Source organism: Pogoniulus pusillus, chromosome 16 (assembly GCF_015220805.1).
Source record: "Pogoniulus pusillus isolate bPogPus1 chromosome 16, bPogPus1.pri, whole genome shotgun sequence".
In the NCBI taxonomy this organism is placed as follows: domain Eukaryota; kingdom Metazoa; phylum Chordata; class Aves; order Piciformes; family Lybiidae; genus Pogoniulus; species Pogoniulus pusillus.
The window spans coordinates 23,199,470-23,213,304 of record NC_087279.1 but is presented as its reverse complement, the minus strand read 5'-3'; the positions used below and the strand labels follow the sequence as shown (position 1 = coordinate 23,213,304).

The 13,835-nt window shown below is 50.8% G+C and overlaps 1 protein-coding gene across 1 annotated transcript in view; it reads right to left on the bottom strand.

Moving 5' to 3' along the window:
• Positions 1–13,389, bottom strand: part of ATXN7 (ataxin 7) — a 198,002-nt gene extending 184,613 nt beyond the window's left edge. The window contains exon 1 of the mRNA XM_064156998.1: positions 13,361–13,389. The gene's annotated coding sequence lies outside the window, so the exon portion shown is untranslated. The remainder of the gene's footprint in view (positions 1–13,360) is intronic.
• Positions 13,390–13,835: the final 446 nt, after the last annotated feature.

Genomic DNA, 13,835 nt, shown 5'->3' with positions numbered 1-13,835 from the left:
AGGACAAGAGGCTGGTGGATGCCATATTTCTGGTGTAAGCTTTTCATACACAGGCATGTGCTGAGACTCAGGGAGAGCTCCTGAGCATCTCAGGAGTGTCAATCTTCCCTTGGCATGCCAACAATCCCTAGTAACTGATAAAGCTGCTGGTGGCCCAAAACAAATGCCAGGCACTGGTTTGCCAAAGGAACAGATGCTGTGTGGCATCCCATGGTATGGTTAAACTCCCAGAAATGGCTTCTCAGCACAAAAAAAAAATTGCTTTTCTACTAAGTAATGCTTCCCAGAGCTGCTTCACTCTGCAAACTTCTAGCTCCTTGGAAAAAGCAGAGCATGCTAGATGATGATGCTTTCTGACTGTGAAATGAAAATGTTCTGGCATCTGGGCTCTTTGTAAGGGAAAAAAAAGCCTCTCTCCAGCTTCCTTGAAGTACTAAATACGTTGCAGTTTCTTGGGGAGGGGAAATTAATAGCTGTGAGGTTTTATCTTCCAAAATGAATGTTTCATAGAATCATAGAATCAGGCAGGTTGGAACAGACCTCCAAGTTCATCCAGTCCAACCTAGCACCCAGCCCTATCCAGTCAACCAGACCATGGCACCAAGTGCCTCATCCAGCCTTTTCCAGGAATGGTGACTCCACCACCTCCCTGGGCAGCCCATTCCAATGGCAAAATTGTTGCAGAACTAGCTGCTTGTTATGATTGCTTGCCATGGGAACCATGGCCAAAGGCCTGCAGATCAACGTGCAGTGAGGGTGGTGAGACACTGGCACAGGTTGCCCAGGGAGGTTGTGGAGCACAGAAGCACCCAATGTGATCTTCGATCACATTGGGTGCTTCTGTGCTCCACAACCTCCCTGGAGGTGTTCAAGGCCAGGTTGGATGAGGCCTTGAGCAACCTATTCTAGTGGGAGGGTTGGAACTGGATGATCTTTGAGGTCCCTTCCAACCTAAACCATTGTCTGATTCTTCACACAGATGCCCTCAAACCAAACACTTCCATCATAGAATCATAGAATCATAGAATCAACCAGGTTGGAAGAGACCTCCAAGATCATCGAGTCCAACCTAGCACCCAGCCCTATCCAGTCAACCAGACCATGGCACTAAGTGCCTCATCCAGGCTTTTCTTGAAGACCCCCAGGGACGGTGCCTCCACCACCTCCCTGGGCAGCCCATTCCAATGCCAATCACTCTCTCTGTGAAAAACTTCTTCCTAACATCCAGCCTATACCTACCCTGGCACAACTTGAGACTGTGTCCCCTTGTTCTATTGCTGGTTACCTGGGAGAAGAGGCCAACCCCCACCTGGCTACAATGCCCCTTCAGGTAGTTGTAGACAGTAATAAGATCACCCCTGAGCCTCCTCTTCTCCAGGCTAAACAGGCCCAGTTCCCTCAACCTCTCCTCATAGGATTTGTGTTCCAGGCCCCTCACCAGCTTCGTTGCCCTTCTCTGGACATGTTCCAGCACCTCAACATCTTTCATACCTCAATAAAAGCCTAGCTCCTCTGTATACAAGCTTCAGGCTGTCAGCTGCCCACAAAGTGTTGCCCACAGCAAGGCTGGGTAGGCACAGAGCAATTTTGCCCAGCCACCATTCCCTTGCCTGGCAGAACTGGCAAAGCAGCACCACTCTTCATAAGGAAACCTGGCAAAAAAAAAACCCAGCAGAGTGGAAAACTCTGCTGAGCTTCAAAAGAGCCAGAACTAATTCAGGGAAGGCAAGAGAGACCCTCCACGAGCAAAGCATGTGGCTGACCTCTTCCACACAGGGTGCCAGGAGGTCCTATCTCAAATAACCCTACCCCAAGGGTGCCTCTTCAGCCATGATTTCACAGCTCTTTTTAAACCATGTGTTTGAATATTTCCATGCATATGAAGGTCTGCCTCACAATCCTCTTAGGATAAGCCATTTAACTGATAACCTCCAACTGTAAAATCTGTATTCTGGCTGCAGCAAGCTCCAAGGCATGAGCAAAATCAAGGCAGCATGAGGGTACTTCTGCATTGCTTCAAGCTCGAGCCAAAAGCCTTTGTTTGCAACTCTAAATGCTTGTACACACACACACCACTCGACCCCCAGCCCCTAGCTTCCACTTACCCATGGGAACCGCTTATTTGATAGCAAACGCAGTGCTTGTGTCCTGGTTCCCATACCCACTGCCCTGGCTGCTGCAGCACATCCCATCTACTGAGTGATCACAGTTCCCAGCTCAGCAAACTGAGCCAGCTTGCACTGGCTGTGCTTCCATATGCTCATCTGTGCACAGCACCAGCTCAGCAGCTGCTCTGCAGCTGATTGAGATGTCTCTGCCTCCTGCAGAGGGAAAGAGAACCCTACAGAGACACTCTTTTTGGTGAGTTAGATCCCAGGCACACTCTAATGTCAGGCTCCAAGATAATTCACTTCATCCACCATGTGAGGATAGAATCACAGAATCAAGCAGGTTGGAAGAGACCTCCAAGCTCAGCCAGTCCAACCTAGCACCCAGCCCTGTACAACCAGACCATGGCACTAAGTGCCTCAGCCAGGCTTGGCTTCAACACCTCCAGGCACGGCGACTCCACCACCTCCCTGGGCAGCCCATTCCAATGCCAATCACTCTCTCTGACAACAACTTCCTCCTAACATCCAGCCCAGACCTCCCCTGGCACAACTTCACACTGTGTCCCCTTCTTCTGTTACTGGCTGCCTGGCAGCAGAGCCCAACCCCACCTGGCTACAGCCTCTCTTGAGGCAGCTGCAGACAGCAATGAGCTCTGCCCTGATCCTCCTCTTCTGCAGGCTGCACACCCCCAGCTCCCTCAGCCTCTCCTCATGAAAAAAGCAAAAGCAATCTTCCTCCTCATGCACACAGGGAGCCTTATTAAGTGTGTCTTTCTACTGATAAGGAAGCTCCACTTGCACCTCTCACCCCCAGGATGCACTTTTTGCTAGTGACACCACTTCTCAGGCATGGCACACTCCCTCTTCCACTGGCTCAGGTGCAGGAGTCAGTGTTTGTAGGCTTTCCTGAGTCTTGGATACCTTTAATATCTTCCTGTTGCTGTACAGAGAACCAAAGTGATTGCTAGTTTGGCAGGGAGCCAGCTGTAAACACCTCCTCTGCCTCAGCCTGCCCAAGCCCGCTGAGGGCAGCACTGCCAAAACCCAGGGGCAGTGTAGAAGTGTGTGTGCTGTTAAGTCCCTAGAAGCCCTCTCTGTGCCAGTGACCAGCTGCTGACTCTGCTTACCAGTTGTTTGCACTAAGGTGTGTCTGTACAGAGTGCCACATTGCCAGCAGTGCTATACTATTTGCACACATGCTTCCTTCAGGCGCTTGCTCCAGTGCTGCAATACAGAGAGAAGCTGCAGGGCACTCCAAAGTGCCAGGTGCAAAGATGACCCACTGCAAATCTTGTCCCAGAATAACTCCAATTGCAGTTTGGGAAGCCTGAGACCTTATAAACCAAGGCTTATCCAGGGAGGTGGTGGAAACCACATCACTGGAGGTCTTTAAGGTCAGGCTGGACAGGGCTCTGAATGAGCTGTTCTAGTGTGAGGTGTCCTTGCCCACGGCAGGGAGGTTGGAACTAGATGATCTTTGATGTCCCTTCCACCCCTGACAACTGTGTAATCCTATGATCATAGAATCATAGAATCAAGCAGGTTGGAAGAGACCTCCAAGATACAGTCCAACCTAGCACCCAGCCCTGGCCAATCAACCAGACCATGGCACTAAGTGCCTCAGCCAGGCTTGGCTTCAACACCTCCAGGGACAGCAACTCCACCACCTCCCTGGGCAGCCCATTCCAATGCCAATCACTCTGGCAGGAACTTCCTCCTAACATCCAGCCTAGACCTCCCCTGGCACAACTTCACACTGTGTCCCCTTCTTCTGTTACTGGTTGCCTGGCAGAAGAGCCCAACCCCACCTGGCTACAGCCTCCCTCAAGGCAGCTGCAGACAGCAATGAGCTCTGCCCTGAGCCTCCTCTTCTGCAGGCTGCACACCCCCATCTCCCTCAGCCTCTCCTCACAGGGCTATGCTCCAGGCCCCTCCCCAGCTTTGTCACCCTTCTCTGGATGCAATCATGTCTAAAGCTACAGCAGCCTGATCTAGTTGAAGATGTCTCTGCTTACTGTAGGGTGCTGGACTCGATGACCTTTAAAGTTCCCTCCCAACCCAACCCATCCTATAATTCTGTGTCTTAAAAGGCCTTAATATACTGCCAAGCTTGGGTTATTCATGAGCATGCTGGGAATCATTTACCCTTCAGAAGAAGCTGTGTTACAGAGACAAGGGGTAAAGAATGTCCTATATAAGGTAGGAGTAGAATCTGTTGTGCATGAAACACAGATGTCTGCAAGGATTTTTCTGAGCAGAGGTTATTTAATTTAGTGAGATATGTTATACTCAAGTGTTTAAATTAGAAACCTGCTCTGAGCTGAGGATCTTTGATTAGACAAAGAGGAGAACAGTAATCACTTGGAGCACTGCACACAAGGGGCAAGCAGCTTCTCAGAATCCCTAATTTGTAACTTAGTTATGCACTGCAAAGCCCACACACCTTAGTGCTTCAGATATGCCAAATGACTAAATGCTCCTTGTGTGAGCAGGCAGCCACTCACAGTCAGCTCATTTGTCTTTCAAAATAGCAACAGAGCAATCCTGTCCTCCCTGTGGATGGAGATCTCTCTCCAGGCAGAGGTGTCTCCAGATGGCTCCATTTCAATATGCATCGCTTGAGAGCCTGCTGTGGGCAAGTTCAAGCAGACAGCAAAGTTGTAAAGTTGCTTTTCAACAGGCAAACTGTGATTATTATTGTGTGCTGTGAAAGTGCCAACACATCACTGTGCACAGAGACCACAGGAGAGCTACTTCTGGCAATGCAATTAGAGTTTCCTTTATGCCAGCAACAGACCTCTATTTACATAGGTTATGTGTGGGGAGACAGAGCCAATAAGCTACATATTCAAATACATAGAATCATAGAATCAAGCAGGTTGGAAGAGAGCTCCAAGATCATCCAGGCCAACCTAGCACCCAGCCCTAAACAATCAACCAGACCATGGCACTAAGTGCCCCAGTCAGTCATCTTTGGAACACCTCCAGGGACGATGACTCCACCACCTCCCTGGGCAGCCCATTCCAGTGCCAATCACTCTCTCTGGGAAGAACATCAGGACCAAGGTAACATGTCCTTGCTAGTCTCTAGCCTCTTCCAAGATCAGTGACAGCAGCAGGGGACTTCCTGACTTGCCTTTCAATCTAGAAGTTTCCCTGGGGCTGAATTGCAAAAGGAGGAGCTGGGAGCTTCTTTCCTCGAGCTCTGCACTGGGCAGTCACAGCTGCTTGCTGCAGGACCTCCCTTGCAGCAGTGAGGTCACACTTCTTGGGCAACCAGTGCAGGAGGATCGTGGCATGCAGCAGGCTCCAGGATGGGATTTACATTCCACATCCTCAGAACAAATCCTCTGGTGGGGAATAGAGTCACTATGATAATGCACTGGTAAAAACTAGACTAGAATAAAAACTGTCATTGGAGCAGCATAGTTCTGCACCAGTCACCTCCAGCCTGGCACTGATGCTTTGGTGGAGTAAATGCCATGGTCCAGTTGACAGCATAGGCCTTGTTGATAGGTTGGACTGGATGATCTTGGGGGTCTCTTCCACCGTGGTTGATTCTATGATTCTATAAGACATGATCTGAGCCTTGGCTTTGTGCTACAGTTGAAATAAAATGTGCTGCAAAACCTGTACTGCACTGAGCTAGAGACAGCCCAAACCATCCCAGAGACCTCTTCAGGAACAAAAGACAGCTGCAGTGAGCCAGGGACCCACATTCGACTCTTGGGCTGTGCTGGCTGGTAGGACATGACTCTGTCCTCTGCACTGGGATCAGAATCTCACCAGCCAGCTCCCAGCTCCCAAAGATTGCTGCACACAGCCCTGGGAAGCCACAAGCATCTCTTTTTCCTAGGCAAGCACAGATGCTGCTGTTATCTTGATGGCAAATTTTAGTGGCGTCAGCACACGCCACGCTCAGCAGCGCGGTTGGAGTCTGTTGTGTCTGAGATCAGCAGACAGATCTTTGCCTGCTGTCTCCACTGCACATTAGCATACCTTACATTAATTCATCAAATCAAGAGCCCTGCAGTAAAGCAGAGAAAACCTGATGGGGAAAAAACCCAAAAACCCTTGTTATATCCATCGTGCAAATTTGTTTCAGATCCTTTGACCAACAGCATCCCTACTCTGCGTTGTGCCAGCAGCAGGCATGCAGCAGAAGCCCTGGAACAAAGTCTGGATGGGGCCAGTAAGGAAAGATTCCCATGGCACAACAATCTCAAGCAGCTAAGGAGGTAGGTTTGTATGCCCTGAAGCACAGGAAAGGAAGGCTTTCAGAGCAGTGGCTCTAGCAGATGTGGTGGCACAGTAGTGTAGGGTATGTGTGCCAAATGGCAGGTGCCAGGGCAGTTATGCAGCTCACACCACTAACACAGGCAAGTGTGCACAAGCAGAGCCCTGGGAGCTGAGGCTTGGCTCAGACAAGACACATTTGGATAGTGCATGGTATTGTGCTTTACATCACAGGCTCACAGGATGGCAGGGCTTGGAAGGGACCCAAGCAGATCATCCAGTCAAACCCCCCTGCCACAGCAGGACCACCCAATCTAGCAGAGGTCACACAGGAACACATCCAGACAGACCTTGAAAGGCTCCAGAGAAAGAGACTCCACAACCTCTCTGGGCAGACTGTGCCAGGGCTCTGTGACCCTTACAGTCAAGAAGTTCCTCCTTGTGTTGAGCTGGAACCTCCTGTGCTGCAGCTTCCATCCATTGCTCCTTGTCCTATCCCAGGGAGCAGTGAGCAGAGCCTCTCCCCTCTGTTCCTGACCCCCAGCCCTCAGATAGTTATAAACATCTATTAAATCCCCTCTCAGTCTTCTCATCTCCAGACTCAGCAGCCCCAGGGCCCTCAGCCTCTCCTCATCAGGCAGTGCTCCAGTCCCTTCATCATCCTCCTAGCCCTCCGCTGGACCCTCTCCAGAAGATCCCTGTCCCTCTGAAACTGGGGGGCCCAGAACTGAAGGCAGTATTCAAGACCATTCATACATCTCAGGGTGCAACTCCACTTACCCCACGACAAGTACCATTCATCACTATTTTGCTTCCTAGAGCTCCACCAGCATCATGGTAGCCCCAGGAAGGTCACTTACCAGAGACTCTCTGCTCACTCTTCTTCATCCCCTACCACAGGTGTAGGTAGGGGTAGGTGTAGGGGTTCAGCTGGCAGGGGTTCAGCTGCTCCTTGAGTCAGCCTACTTGCCATGGGGGGAGTATTTAGGTTTGTGCCCCTCCTTGAAGCCAGGGTCCCACAGAGCATCTCCACATCTTCTGTCATGGTAAATAAGAAAGCCTCTTTGTGATTTTGGTCTCGTATTTCTAGACAGGCTCCCAAATCCCATCCTTCTGTAGGTCCCCAAGGAACCATTTAGCTAATGAATAATTGAGAGACCTGCTTTTGGAGCAGCGTCTCAGAGCTTGCTTGAGTGCACACCACATGGGACCCAGCTGGGTGCACCTGTGCCAGGGAGCTGCTTGAGGAATTGCTGATGGCTTCTCAGTGGTGATTACCTTTAGCAAGATGCACTTCCAATGCACAAGTGTGTGACAAATGAAGCAGCAAACTAGCACCCCTCTGCTATCATCATGGATCCCTGTCCTCTGCCAGCTCTTTGTAAGCTACTGGGCTCTGTTCAAGTGGAGGAGGTGTGATGGTGTGGGGGGGTTGCTTGTGTCTTTTTTTATGCATCCTATGCTAGGAAACCCCCAAACCTTTGGGAAATATTTGGCACCTTTTAGATTCTAACTAGCAGATAAATGTCCTCTAGCCAAAATGTCTTCTTCTGAAGGCTGTGGCTGTAAGAGCTCTGAGGGGCAGCAGGCATGTCCAGAGTACAGCTGCCACCCAGTGAAGGTGAAAACCAGTTTCTTTAGGAGACTTTTCCCAACATATTAGATGAGGGCACACAACGTCATAACAACATCATTCACTTCAGGTTCTGGAACTCTCCAGACTCAACCTTGTGCTTCCTCCCCTGTGCTCAGCACTGGTCACTTTGGACATAACAACCCCAAGCAGCACTACAGGCTGGGGACAGAGTGGCTGAGAGCAGCCAGGCAGAGAGGGACCTGGAGGTGCTGGTAGAGAGGAGCTGAAGATGAGGCAGCAGTGTGCCCAGGTGGGCAGCAGAGCCAATGGCATCCTGGGCTGGCTCAGGAGCAGTGTGGCCAGCAGGACAAGGGAGGTTCTTCTGCCCCTGTACTCAGCACTGCTCAGGACACCCCTTGAGTGCTGTGTCCAGCTCTGGGCTCCTCCATTGCAGAGAGATGTTGAGGTGCTGGAAGGTGTTTGGAGAAGTGCAGCAAGGCTGGGGAGGGGCCTGGAGCAGAGCCCTGTGAGGAGAGGCTGAGGGAGCTGGGGGTGTGCAGCCTGCAGCAGAGGAGGCTCAGGGCAGAGCTCATTGCTGTCTGCATCTACCTGAAAGGAGGCTGTAGCCAGATGGGGGTTGGTCTCTTCTTCCAGGCAAGCAGCAATACAACAAGGGGACACAGTCTCAAGCTGTGCCAGGAGAGGTCTAGGCTGGATGTGAGGAGGAAGTTGTTGTCAGAGAGAGTGATTGGCATTGGAATGGGCTGCCCAGAGAGGTGGTGGAGTCACCATCCCTGAAGGTGTTGAAGCAAAGCCTGGATGAGACACTTAGTGCTATGGTCTAGTTGACTGGCTAAGGCTGGGTGCTAGGCTGGACTGGCCGAGCTTGGAGATCTCTTCCAACCTGCTTGATTCTATGATCTCCACTCCCACAGGTATGGCAGATTCACCCAGACCCTGCATAAGGCAGCAGAGACTGCCTCATCCTCCACATCTCTGAGGTGCTGCCTGCCTGTCCTGGGACATCAGTGTTTTACCCACACCCCAGCACTCAAACATCCACCCCAGCATACCCAGCCCCACCCTGCAGACGTGCACTGCCCAGGCTGCAGGGCTGGGCCAGCCTCTCTCTCCTGGTGGGATGAATAGTCTGCAGCACTGCATCACCTCTGCTCCTCAGTCTGGTACTCTGAGTTCAGCATGACCTGACATCTGTGGGATGAATTCATAGAATCAGCCAGGTTGGAAGAGACCTCCAAGATCATCCAGGCCAACCTAGCACCCAGCCCTAGCCAATCAACTAGGCTAAGTGCCTCATCCAGGCTTGGCTTCAACACCTCCAGGCACGGCACGGAGAAACCGGGGATATGTTTTCTCCAGTAGCCCAAGGTGCCCAACAATTGTTGCAGCTCCTTTTTGTTGTGGGGTACCTGGCCCTTTTCAATATGTTGTAAGGTATCTTCTGGCACTGACACTGCACCTGCCACCCACCAGGATCCTAGGAATTTAACCTCCTGGCTTGGGCCTTGGCACTTATCCCTTGGGATAGTCAGTCCTTGGTCAGTCAATAACTTCCAAATGTTCCTGGCTACTGCTGCAACCTGCTCCTTATTATTTCCTCCCTCCAGGATGTCATCGATGTAATGGTAAACTCTGACATCTTTGGGAAGTTGAATAGTGTTAAGCAAGGCTGCTAGTGTGTTATGTGCTCCCTGGGCAGCCCATTCCAATGCCAATCACTCTCTCTGACAACAACTTCCTCCTAACATCCAGCCTAGACTTGCCCTGGCACAACTTGAGACTGTGTCCCCTTGTTCTGTTGCTGCTTGCCTGGCAGCAGAGCCCAACCCCACCTGGCTACAGCCTCCCTTCAGGTAGCTGCAGACAGCAGTGAGGTCAGCACCGATGCCTCTTCTCTCAGGCATGTGGAGGAGCCTTCCTTTAACCCTGCTCTGCTGCAGGGCTGGCACTCACCAACGTCTGCAGCTCTCCTGCGGTCTCAAAGGCTAAGATAAATATTGGAGAAGAATTAAGTGTTCTTTTCTTTGCTATGCTTACCCACTCCTTCCCCCACACACATCCCCCAGCACTCCCTGCTATAGCGTTCAGCAGAAGACTTTAGGTGCTCATTAATTAGCGCCTAATTTGTGTGGGTCTCTGCTTACAGTTCTTATGCTAATTGCTCTCAAATTCTGTTTTGTTTTCGGTGGAGCTGAATCCAAGCACCGAAAAGCCAGAAGAGGACAGACAAATTGAGGAGCACCTATGCAGGCACTAAAGCTTTTCTGCTCCTCAGAGGCTTGGCAGTAACCTCAGGCCATGTGTACAGCAAGCATCAATTCGGAGTGGGGATAAGAGCGCTGCGATGCCTGAGTCTTGCGAACCAGGAGAGTGAGGAGCTGCTCTGGGGAAGAGATTGCTGATAAACACCCACAGATGTGTTGGTTATTAATGTGATGTTTTGATGTAAACTCCTCTCCCTCTGAGGAACAAAAGAGATCTCTACCAGAGGAGAAAATAACCCTCTTTGTTTTTTCCCCCTCCATATGATTTAAGCATTGTGTATGGGCAACGAAACTGGGGAGGGGCCTGGGGCACAGCCCTGTGAGGAGAGGCTGAGGGAGCTGGGGGGGTGCAGCCTGCAGAAGAGGAGGCTCAGGGCAGAGCTCACTGCTGTCTACAGCTACCTGAAGGGAGGCTGTAGCCAGGTGGGGTTGGGCTCTTCTGCCAGGCAATCAGCAATAGAACAAGGGGACACAGTCTCAAATTGTGGCAAGGGAGGTCTAGGGTGGATGTTAGGAGGAAGTTGTTGTCAGAGAGAGTGATTGGCATTGGAATGGGCTGCCCAGGGAGGTGGTGGAGTCACTGTCCCTGGAGGTGTTGAAGCAAAGCCTGGCTGAGGCACTTAGTGCCATGGTCTGGTTGACTGGCTAGGGCTGGGTGCTAGGTTGGGCTGGATGAGCTTGGAGGTCTCTTCCAACCTGGCTGATTCTCTGATTCTACGATCCTGTTAGCACAGCCTTGCACAAAGCAACATTCTGCACGGTCCGTTGGAATCTGTGCCCCACGTCACGGTTTGTATCAGCTGCTTGATTAAAGCTTGCCAGGGAAGTATTCAGACCTCATTTCTGTAGTGAGATCAGTTTAATAAAGAGGTAATTTTGCATTTTGTTTTCATTTTAATTGTTTAGGCAAAACCCCTCCAAAACTGACAGGGTGGCGATTACAGCCAGGGTGGCTGCAACGTCCCTTTCAGTACCCGAGGTAAAAGCAGTATTTGTCTCTTGATACAGAACCATAGAACCAAGCAGGCTGGAAGAGACCTCCAAACTCACCCTCTGGGCCCTCATGGGGAAGCCAGGCTTTGCAGCAACGATCCATGATTTTATCTTGTCACCTCACACTGCAAACATCCTTGAGGGAACTGCCCTGGCCCTTGCACAAGCAGTATGGAACTGAAATCATAGAATCCTCCAGGTTGGAAGAGACCTCCAAGCTCAGCCAGTCCAACCTAGCACCCAGCCCTGGCCAGTCAACCAGACCATGGCACTAAGTGCCTCAGCCAGGCTTTGCTTCAACACCTCCAGGCACAGTGACTCCACCACCTCCCTGGGCAGCCCATTCCAATGCCAATCACTCTCTCTGACAACAACTTCCTAACAACATCCAGCCTAGACCTCTCCTGGCACAGCTTGAGACTGTGTCCCCTTGTTCTGTTGCTGCTTGCCTGGCAGAAGAGCCCAACCCCACCTGGCTACAGCCTCCCTTCAGGTAGCTGCAGACAGCAATGAGCTCTGCCCTGAGCCTCCTCTGCTGCAGGCTGCACACCCCCAGCTCCCTCAGCCTCTCCTCACAGGGCTGTGCTCCAGGCCCCTCCCCAGCTTCGTTGCCCATACACATGTTCACATGGAATCCTGTGTGCACATGGAATCCTGTGTTCACATGGAATCCTGTCTGCACATGGAATCCTGTGTTCACATGGAAACCTGTGTGCACATGGAATCCTGTGTTCACATGGAATCACATGTTCACATGGAATCCTGTGTGCACATGGAATCCTGTGTTCACATGGAATCACATGTTCACATGGAAACCTGTGTGCACATGGAATCCTGTGTTCACATGGAATCACATGTTCACATGGAATCCCATGTTCACATGGAATCACATGTTCACATGGAATCCTGTGTGCACATGGAATTCTGTCTTCACATGGAATTCTGTGTTCACATGGAATCACATGTTCACATGGAAGCCTGTGTGCACATGGAATCCTGTGTGCACATGGAATCCTGTGTGCACATGGAATCACATGTTCACATGGAATCCCATGTTCACATGGAAACTTGTGTTCACATGGAATCCTGTGTGTACATGGAATCCTGTGTTCACATGGAATCCTGTGTGCACATGGAATCACATGTTCACATGGAATCCTGTGTGCACATGGAATCCCATGTTCACATGGAATCCTGTGTGCACATGGAATCCCATGTTCACATGGAATCCTGTGTGCACATGGAATCACATGTTCACATGGAATCCTGTGTGCACATAGAATCACATGTTCACATGGAATTCTGTGTGCACATGGCATCCTGTGTGCACATGGAATCACATGTTCACCTGGAATCACATGTTCACATGGAATCCTGTGTGCACATGGAATCCTGTGTGCACATGGAATCACATGTTCACATGGAATAACATGTTCACATGGAATCCTGTGTGCACATGGAATCACATGTTCACATGGAATCCTGTGTCATGGTTGTGTTTCTCTAAGCACCAAGACCCAGTGGGCAGCGACCAAGAAAGCTGACCCATGGCAAGGGGAATAAAGTAATCACAGATGGAAACTGGTCCCTTGGCTGCACTGTGGGTGGCAGAATGCTGCTGGTCCAGCCTATTCCTCCAGAGGCAGGCAGCTGATGAGTGAAGAGTTGTTACCCAGAGGATAACCTGTCCTGGTACCCCAGAAGCTCTCTGAGAGTCAGTGGCTCTCTGGCAAGGCTCCCTGGGTTCTCTTGCTGGTTGCCTTTTGGCCCAGAGGAACCCAGCACCACCTCCAATCCTCTGTGCAGGAGAACCTTTTTTAGGGTTGGCCTTTTTAGGACCTTTGTCTGAGAGCATTGATGGTCATAACACTGTACCAGGTATGCACAACCAGCTTCTGCAGGCATGGCACTGGGCTTGGGCCAGTCCTCTGAGTTCCTTTATGTTCAAATTGGGAAATCCTGGGTTCAGCTCCACTGCACATGCTGGCTGCTGGGACTGACTCGTTGCTCTGCATAGCAGAAACTCACTCCTACAATAACAGTGAATAAAAGAGAGGTCCTGTGGCTCTGAATCTAAGTCTAATGGCTTGTTTTGTGCAGTTGGGGATTAGAGAGGCAGCCTGATGTATCTGGCTGCTGAACAATAATTTGCTGCTTACCTTTGCTGAAAGAGGACTCGGAAGTAGAGCTATAAACACTGGAAGGTGGAGGAACAACAGATGAACCAAGTGAGAAGTGACAGCTTCGCTGGAATCCTTGTAAACCACTGACTGCAGCAAAAGTCAGTGCAGGGATTAAAAGCTGTCTGTTCAGGAAGCCATAAACCCATTGTCTCTTCTTTATCTAGCTCCCCTGGCTGAGCTTGAAAAGAGAAGGTTTTCTCTTCCTGCAGGAGGTGTTTCAGAGTGCTCCTTTGTGGCTCCCAAACTGTCACACTTCGGAGAGAACATCATTCTGGGACAAAGCTTTTCATCTGCTCTGTAGCAAGCTCCTAAGGGGATGCAACTGTCTTCATCTTTCTGAGTCATTCCAGCACTCCTGGAGGCTTTCCTGCCATGCAGCCACAATTAACCTGCTACCTTGGTGGGCTGTGATGCAAACCTCTACCTCTCTCTGCAAAGCGATCTGCTGCAG